The sequence below is a fragment of the Thrips palmi genome, unplaced genomic scaffold (assembly GCF_012932325.1).
Source record: "Thrips palmi isolate BJ-2018 unplaced genomic scaffold, TpBJ-2018v1 HiC_scaffold_7, whole genome shotgun sequence".
Classification (NCBI taxonomy): domain Eukaryota; kingdom Metazoa; phylum Arthropoda; class Insecta; order Thysanoptera; family Thripidae; genus Thrips; species Thrips palmi.
In genome coordinates, this window is record NW_023144634.1 from 912,837 (window position 1) to 922,905 (window position 10,069).

A 10,069-nucleotide genomic window follows, 5' to 3' on the forward strand; every position below is an offset into this window, starting at 1 on the left:
GACTAAAAAAACATTTATTGCGGTTTTCGATAAGTCTTGCCAGGACGTTTTTAACAAGTGGTCAGGGGGTACCCAAACCGAGACACTGACCAGTAGTGGCGCTGCTTTTCACGTTTTGTCGTAGCCCCGGGGGTGGTGTCGGATAGGGTAAATGAATACACAAAGGGTTATGCGACAGTAAGTCCACCCCGGGAGGCACGCGGTATCTGCTCCCCCGAGTGGAGGCCGTGGGCTGTTATATCCCCCCCTCGGCCTGAGATGTTAGTGTAAACACGGCTGTGTAACCCCAAACAGATCCGCACTTTTAAAAACCCTACGAAGTATTTTGAGCATTCATATAAAAAACCCAAAAATACTTTGTTATACAAAGAAATATTCGTAAAAACGAAGTATTTTCTTTTTAAGCTTATGTGTGCTTAAATACTTTGTTATACAAACTACTTTTTTTTGTACGGCCCAAATTAGTTTGTAAGGTTTTCCCCGTGCGGCCGAGGGTTGTCCTCGCGGACTACGTACCGGCGCGACACGCCCCTCCCCCCGGCTTAAAAAACTTTGCCCCCGCCACCAACATTGTAACAATGATGCCATTCCAGAAAAAGTGTTGCTAAATTTTTCCTTTTGTTAATTCATTTGGAATATTCGCACAAACTGAACAATCTTCGTGAGAGGAATGTTCGGGGTTTTTTCGCAGAATCTTTGAGAATCACCAAAAACCTCTGAACAATACCCATCAAGACTAACAAGAACCGTGAATTAACGCAGGTACTTTTTCAACTTTTTGCCAATGTACCTGTATTAATTCCGGAAATGAACTTTTCACAGCGTGGGGCCCGTACTTTGGGAAATCGTCCATAAAATCGACCCCTGTCCATCGGATGGAACCGTATCAGTGAACATGCGCGTCAGCCTTTCAACCATCTAGGCCTTACGATCTTTCCCACCTTTACGGGAAACGTATCAACAAAAAAGACATAAGAGACAATTTTTGGGTGAAGTATGAAGTCGTCGGAGCCTTTGCTTGGAAAATGCAATGCGAACATGCACCCCCTTTGCATTCACGGAAAATTGAATGGTCGGGTACATGGCACACTTATGGCGTGACGAAAAATCGCGCCAAAACTTGCCGTGACACGAAATTCACGTCAAACAACGGCATGACGTCTCACAAAGCAATGGGAAAGGGTGCAATATGTGAAAAAGATATTTTATGTTCTTAAACCACTCAGCGATATGAAAGAATCAAAAAATTAAGTTTTACAAGGTTTGGGGTAAAGAAGGTGCACTGTAGGAAATAACAGGAAAAGTAGCGATATACATCGGCAACTTTGGCCCGTCCCGTACATTAAGAAATGTTGAATTTCACCTGACGGGATTTGAACCTGATTTTCGTTATTTTTGTCATCAGCACCCTCAAAAACATCAGAAACAATGCAAACCCCGAATAAAAAAAATGTTCTAAAAATACCCCGCTTGAACCCGGGCCCATACTTCTCCGATTCGCTTGATATTGCACAGTTGGTTTTGTCCTGTCACCCTGATTCCAAAACACCCCTACATGCCCTCCTAGCTGTATCCGTTGCCGAAATCCTCCTCGACCCCCTGTAGACCATGATGCCCTGCAGCAGCGCCCCCCGGGGGTCGGATCGAATTTGCTGCCACCGGGCGGTTCTTAGGGTCACCCAAGGAGGCTGCATACCAAATTTGGTCAAGATCGGACGACGGGAAGTCCTCGGACGGACGGACGAACGAACGGACGGACGCACAGCATGCATCATACTATATGCCCGTCCCTCCGTCATTTTTTTACAAAAAATAAACGGGACGGGCCAAAAATCACAGTAAATCCTGTAGTGATTAGTACAGCTGTCACTGTAGTTCAGAGTACAGGATCTACTGTACTTTGTACGGGATTTACCGTGCCACAGGAGTGGAGTACGGAATAACCTGTAGGGTCATTCCATGCCAAGTCAACGAGAGCCAAAGCCATGATGTCTGCGCGGCGTTTAGTTGGACCAAAGTTGGTGGATCGCCGGTGATAGTTCAGTGAGTGAAGATCGATGCCCCCCCTAAAATGGTGTTTGGCCTAAATTCCATACTTCCGGGATATAGCCATACCTCATTTTTGGCGAGGATACTTTTCGCCCAAATGGTGAGGAAACTTGTCGTTTGGCGAGGGGTTAACCTCGCCCAAAATTGGGTATCTTGGCTCCTCATGAGACCTAGAAATGTAAAAAGTGTTCACTTCTGTGCTCATGGGAGGGGCGTAGGTGGAGGAAATGAAATTTCGCATAAAATGGCGTCCGTTTAGTGTCGATAGATGTGAAAATAGGAAAGTTCACTCTACGAAGAAACAGTGAACTTTACAGTGTAGTTCCCACCGAACGCCATCTTCGATTTTGAAATTTTGTCCTGAAGGTCCATTGAGGTCCCTACTTCATTGTCTTAAAGTATCTCAAGAAGTTCTTGGGTTTTGTGGTTTTGTAGGGGGGAAAGTAAAACAGGGCACCCGAAAATGGTGATTTTGCAGTGAAGGACCCGAATTAAAGTGACATCAAAGGCAGCCAACCCTATTCATAGACCGCCTGCTCCGTGTACAGGCAGCGATCGATATCTGAGGCCTCCCTGAAAGGTCGAGTTACTTCACGCTCGAATCCTCGGATTTTAAACATGGCGAATGTAAATTTTGACTACATCATTCGGTTTATCTTGCCCTAATATATCAATGAGGAGTTGGCTAAAAGTATCCCAAACACACTGGTGAGCGGCGGGCTGTTGCCTACAAGGCAACTTAAGGGGAGGTTCTGGTGAAAATGCTATTTTCTCCTAAATAGGTCCCACTGTGAAAATTTGTAAAAATTTGATGTCTTATCAAGTATTTATTAAAATTTTCATTGGGAGGCACATTCCATGCCCTGAACCCCAGTCGCAGAGCCTTTTTCTCCCATTAGGCTATAACTTAAAAATCTTCTTGCGCATACTATTTTGTCGTAAAAGGTTGGCTTAGAACATTTTCACTTCTTCGATTCATTTTTTTAAAATGCCGGCATGCACATCTCAAAATGTCAATTGCATTTTTATTCGCAAGCTTTCTTACCAAGCATTTCACTATAATTGATCAAAAATGTACAAAATAGTCAAATTTTAGGGACTTTTCAGCTTTAAAAGCTAATAACTAATAATATAATGGAAGTTTTGAGCTCTGCATGCCGGTATCTTTTGAAAATGAGTCGAAGAAGTGAAAAATGTCAAGGTCAACCTTTTACGACAAAATAGTATGCGCAAGGAGATTTTTTAAGATACAGCCAAATAGGCTCAAACAGACTCTCGGCTGGGTTTTTCCGCCTGGCATGTGCCTTCAAAAGTCAATTTTTAGTCTCCTCAATGAAAAATTTTATATTCCAAACAAATTATGACTGTAGGATCCATTTGGAAAATGGCAAGATTTTCACCAGAACCTCCCCTTAATTTCCACAGCTGTTGAGTAACTGCCTAGAATGCAGGAGGTGATGCAGCCACACTGTGAAAATTTGCGTCATCACTTGATGTCAATGTTAAGGCTAATGTTCCTCACAAGGATGTCATCAAGTCAATTAATGATATTGTTCCCCCGCCCATGCAATATGTATAGGAGCTTTGATGAAAATGTCATCAATTTGTGAGGAGATTGTCATTATTTCAAAGTGATCAAAATGTCATCCACGTTTTCGTCATAAAGTGACAACAAATTTTCACAGTGCAGCCGCACACCTGTGTGTTTGGGCTACTATTTGCCTGCTTTTCTGGCAACCACTACCACATATCCTTAGTTGCCAACGCGAGCATGACGCAAGCGGTTTTCCTCTTGAAATTCTTCTCCTAATTCAAAATGTCGTTGCCCCTGTTAGTAAACAAAAAGTTCTACCCCCCCCCCCTTTCCGAGGCCGCCTCTGGATCCGCCACTGCCACAGATGTTAAGTAACTGCCCCAGTATGCAGGATGGGACGCAGCCAGCCGCACACCTGTCATGTGTTTGGGCTACTATTTGCCTACTTTTCTGGCAACCACTTCCACATATCCTCAGTTGCCGACGCAAGCGGCTTTCCACCATAAATTTTTAACCAAGACTCTAGTAAAGAGTATAATTCAAAATCCTCGTCTCAAAGTCCATAACTTTCAATAACAGCTTTTAATTTTCAGAGCGTACTTGTAGAGCGTGTAGTACACTTTACTTTGGTAACTTGCAGTGGTGAAAAAAAATGCTCACTTCGATGAGGATCTTATCGTTCAGCTTGATTTTGAATTAGACTCGGCCTTGGAGAAAATTTTACAGAGGAAAACCGCTTGCGTCATACTCGCGTCGGCAACCAAGGATATGTGGTAGTGGTTGCCAGAGAAGTAGGCAATTAGTAGCCCAAAACACACAGGTGTCCGGCTGGCTGCATCATCTCCTGCAAAAAAGGCAGTTACTTAACAGCTGTGGAAATAAGTTGCCTTGTAGGCAACAGCCCGCCGCTCACCAGTGTGTTTGGGATACTTTTAGCCAACTCCTCATTGATATATTAGGGCAAGATAAACCGAATGATGTAGTCAAAATTTACATTCGCCATGTTTAAAATCCGAGGATTCGAGCGTGAAGTAACTCGACCTTTCAGGGAGTGGCCTCAGATATCGATCGCTGCCTGTACACGGAGCAGGCGGTCTATGAATATGGTTGGCTGCCTTTGATGTCACTTAATTCGGGTCCTTCACTGCAAAATCACCATTTTTCGGGTGGACTGTTTTACTTTCCCCCCTACAAAAACCACAAAACCCAAGAACTTCTTGAGATACTTTAAGACAATGAAGTAGGGACCTCAATGGACCTTCAGGACAAAAATTTCAAAAATCGAAGATGGCGTTCGGTGGGAACTACACTGTAAAGTTCACTGTTTCTTCGTTAGAGTGAACTTTCCTATTTTCACATCTATCGACACTAAACGGACGCCATTTTATGCGAAATTTCATTTCCTTTCGAATGAGCACAGAATCACCACTCTAGGTCTCATAGGAGCCAAGATATTGGCACTTAAGTGAAACACTGTTTTTACATTTGGCAAAATAGCCAAAAATGAGGTATGGCTATATCTCCGGAAGTATTGGAATTAGGCCAAAACCATTTTAGGGCATCGATCTTAACACTAATTGACGGCGATCCACCAACTTTGGTCCAAATCGGTGACATCATGGCTTTGGCTCTGGTTGACTTGGCATGGAATGACCCTGTACCAGGTACATACAGTAAATCCTGTGTTCTGAACTACAGTACACTCTGATAAAAAATAACGGTAAATCCTGGATAATTTCTTTGCCAAACTTTGCCGCACTTAGAAAACCTGTAACCTAACCTATTCCGTACAGTCCATGCCGTAAGAAGGGCCAGATCTGGTCCCAACAAAGGCCGCTTCCCAGAATTGTCCATCCACATCAGGATCTTGAAAAAAGGGGTCGACCGACTAAAAAATTTTATTGCACCTTTCGATAGGTCTCGTCACCTTTTCAAACACTGTTAAAAACAATCTTAAAATTCAGACCAATTTTGTAAGACCTAGTGGTCTAATTTCCGAATTAAGACCAGAAATATGCAAAAGAAGAATCCTCGGATCAAATTTAAGATTTTCGCAGTCTTAAAAACAAATTTAGACCATTCAGACAAAAAGTCTGACAGGGGTGACTGAAAATTCAGACCAAGTACAAGACCATGTAGTCTGAATCGCCTTTTCAGACTATTCTCCTGAAAAGGAAGACAGATCGATCTTAAATTTCAAACTGGTTGTGTATTTTGAGACCATGGGTCTGAAAAGGGAGACGTATTGGTCTTAAACGTCAGACTGGTTGCCTCACTTGACCAAATTTAACCGCAATATTTGAGCGCTCGATACAAAATCGTAGAGATTCACGAACAGCCCGAGTTGTTCGCAGTCAAACTCCCGCAACACGCCCTTGGTTTGTTTATTTGTGGCCTCCCATCGTCCAGCGAGCGCGCTTGGAGTCATCGGCATCCTGCAGCCGTGCTCTCAGCGCGGTCCCGTGGTGTAATGGATAGCCCGCAAAGCCGACGAGCGAATATTCGATGGTTCGAACACCAAAACATTCGGAGTCTCCGAGTACAGAGCACGGCCGATAAGAGGGTACTTTCGTAGAATCCTGAACCGGAAGCAAGCAGACCAGCAGACGCCAAATTGGCCGGAAACTAACCTCTCTTCGGATCCAAAACTATAGCCGAGCTGTACAAATATTGCTCGCGAAACACATATGCACTGCAAACAAGTATCAAACGACTGTTTATGTTAAAGTGTGGCCGATACCTTTGACGAACGTCTCTTTCCCATGTCAAGATTGGATCTACTTCCGCCAACATGGCGTCTGTGTGCTTCCGGCTCAGGGATCTACGAAAGTACCCTAGTGACGCGCAAGTTCTATCAAAGACTTCTCTCGCAAAGGAGTGAAGGTTCAACGTTAAAATTTTGTGTTTTTGTCTGAATTTTCTTCAGACAGGCCGTGTTTAATAATTCAGACCACCTAGTTCTTTATTTTCAGACCACCCTATTCTAAATTATCAGACCACCCCATTCTTAATTTTCAGACCGCCGAAATGGTCTGAAATTTCAGAACCACTTACTATTAATTAACTTCTGCCAAATTTTGTCTGAAATTTCAGAATTTTTTTTTCAACAGTGAAGAGTGGTTGGAAAGGGGGGGGGGGGGGGGGGGGGGGGTCCAGGAGTCCAACTTCAGCAGTTACGTGCATCAGGATCTTGAAAATAAGAGGGTCGACTGACTGAAAAAATTATGGCAGTCTTTGAAAGGTAATAAAAGTACGGTATTGCCTGGTACAAAAGTACGGGATTCGCCGTAAAATAAGTACAGTATTGTCTGTTAACAAGGTAGGTTTACGCCAGACCGCGTCTTGTCGTAACAGGCTTCGCGATGTCTCGCGGCCTGTTCCTCCAATCCGCGCCTGGCGTACACCTTGGCCTGCGGCGCTAGCCTGCCTTCGGCAGGCATTGGCCCGTCCATCGTCGCTTACTTCTTACTTGTTGCATGCTGGGGGGCTCCACCCTCCAGACGCCCCTTCATTCTAGATAGAGTAGCTTCATCTCCAGATAACACGATCTTGACCCTTGGAACTTTTCAACTAGTCGAGGCTGGGGGGCTCCCCCCCCCGCGACCCCCCTTCTTCAAGACAGAGGTGATCTGCCTGCAGGAAACTCGTTTTTTTCGCCGTTTTTTAGGTGTTTTCGGCTAAAAAAACTGAACCACGTGAGCTAGGATAGTGAAATTTCGCGTGTGCCGAGCCAAGAACATACCTAATAAGCCTGCAAAATCTCAGCCAGATCCGCCGACCGTTCAGGAGGAGTAGTGTACACACACAGACACACAGACAGACAAAACTTTTCAACCGCACTGGAGAAAACAGGCTTCGCTATCGCTCAGCCAAAAAAGTATGGTGTTGCCTGTAAAAAAACTACGGTATTGCCTGTTAAAAAAGTACGGTGAAGTCTGGAGTAATCAGTACAGGATTTACCGTGTCCTTTCTCGCAGTGTAAACCCCGGCCAAAAAGTTAACGGGATTCCGTGGGGTTTTTTTCGAACAGTGTAAAGGGGGGCAGCTGAAACCTATAAAAGGTGATAAAATGTGTCTGTTTTGGACTAGTTGGAGTTATTCCGGCACATTTTAAATTTTTGGGCGGCCAAACTCCTTTCTAAACTTTAGTTTTGAGTATTATGTACAGAACGAGACCTGTCCGATCCATATAGAACGGGGAAACTGCACACATGTGCCTTCAAAAATTTAAGAAGCGGTAAAACACCACTTTTTTTACTATCCGAGGCTTTTTTGCGATATATTTCAATGTGGGTAATCTTTGGAGGCACATATCTCGATTTCCCCCGTCGGACAGGTCTCATTATGTAGATACCACTTAAAACAAAAGTTTTGAAAAGAATTTGGCCACCCTAATTCATATTTGCCGGAAACAAACCTAAACTGATCGAGAAAAAAGCCGTGTTTTTTCCGGGTGTTTTTCATGTTTGGAGGCACATATCTCCATTCCCCCCCCCCCCCCCCCCCCCGGTCCAATATGGGTCGGACAGGTCACGTTTTGTTGATAATACTAAAAACTAAACTAGTATAGAAAAGAGTTTGGCCGTCCAAATTAATATGTGACGGAAGTAAACTCAAAATGCTACCCCCTTCATCCCCTGTACCCCAAACCCCGAAAAACTTAATTTTCCATCTTTTATACCGCAATGAGTGGTGAAGGAACATAAAATTTTTTCAGCATTTGTTACACTGTGCACTCTGAAAACTCAACTGTGTACTCAACTGCATATATTCCCAGGATCTGAGCACACTCTCGTTAGAGTGTACTCATCTAACATCCTGTGACGGATCTTTGGTTTCGCCAACAGATTTTAGTTTTACCAACAAAAATTTCGTTCCTGAAACAAAGTGTACGTAACTCCAACAAATTTTTTCGGTTATCACGGAATCAACGCACTTTTTCGTTGGGTCAACGAACTCCTTTTTTCCGTGAAGGACCGTTCATCTCCAAGGGTCTTGGCCCTTGGTCCTAAGGGATCACGTCTAAGAAAGTTCACTAGCACTGAAAAAAAATCCGTACTTTTGCACGGAAATTGTACAGAAAAATATAGTACGGAGGTACGGAGAAAAGTAAGGACCGTCCGTACTTGCTCCATTTGAATCCATGGGTACGGAAAAGAGCAGTTGCCAAAATTCGGGACACTTTTGAAGGCCATAGAACCGTAAGAAAAAAATGTGGAAAAGTCGGCTTTTTTCTCGGCCAAGTTATTCAGTGATGTCCCACGACTTATATCTGAACGCAGTCGAGCTCCCGGTGCAATATTGCAGAAAGACCAAAAAGCCCCTATCAAAAGTATAGGGGAAAGACACGGAACGTTACAGAAAAAAGCGGGATACGGAACGTTACATTTTCATTCAAACAGGCCTAGTAACTCTCTTGCTGTGAATTAAAACACGCCATTTGGTGTGAGCACCTGTTTTAAGATTCCTCAACACGTCCCGAAAGAATCATATCTCTGTTTGGTCTAGAACTTGCCCGGGGAACAGAAAAGCATTTTAAAATCATGGTCGGACACTACCGAAACATAACCTATAAAACAAGATTCTGAGCTTTCTATGAACTTCTCAGAGTTCCCGTTTGCACCATTCGACGGCAAAAATGCTACAGATTAATCTGATGACAAAGCCGAGAACTATCAGTGGAGTGCAACGCGAGAAACCGTGATAATTCACATGTAACGTTCCGGAAAGTCAACCACGGAGGACATTTTGCGTTTACAGATTGCACCCAAATCGAGCTCGTAAAAACGAGTTCAGTAAAATGTGTCTGATAGATAAAATAATAAAGTTTCTGAATATCTTCTCAGAATGGTTCTACGTTCAATATTAGCTGAAATATAAGCATGGAAACTTTGAATTTGTGGACGGGGGACATGCCGGAACGTTACAAAATGACCCTTTGGAGCACTTTATCGACATCTTCTGAATTGAAAAAGTGTTGACTTAAGATGTATAAGAGTGGGCGACGTCGAGACCAACACAACGCACCAAACCGCATCTCAATACGTTGAAAAATAACGATTATAGAGCCAAAAGACACGAAAGATACCCTTATTTTGGCAACTGCTAAAAAAAAGTACGGAAGTTCCGTAATTGGCAAGTACGGACGGCCCAGGCAAAATATTGAGCAGACATGTTCCGTGCTTTTTCTGTACTATTTTCTCACAGTGTGCCAATTGGCATGTGTACACGAAAAAAAGAATTAGTTGTTCCAACCGATGTTTCGGTTGGTTTTGGCCCAACTATGATTTTTATTCCAGTAACAAAAATTTGCGTTCGAAGAGCGAAAAATTTGTTAGGACAGCGGAAAGCGAGGGGTCCACCACTCGGAGAATCATGTGTACATCGTGTCCGGGAATCATCCGGAAATCGTCCGGGAATCATGGGAATCTCAGTAATCTTTCGGGAATCATGGGAATCGCGGGAATCACTTCCGAATCACGGGAA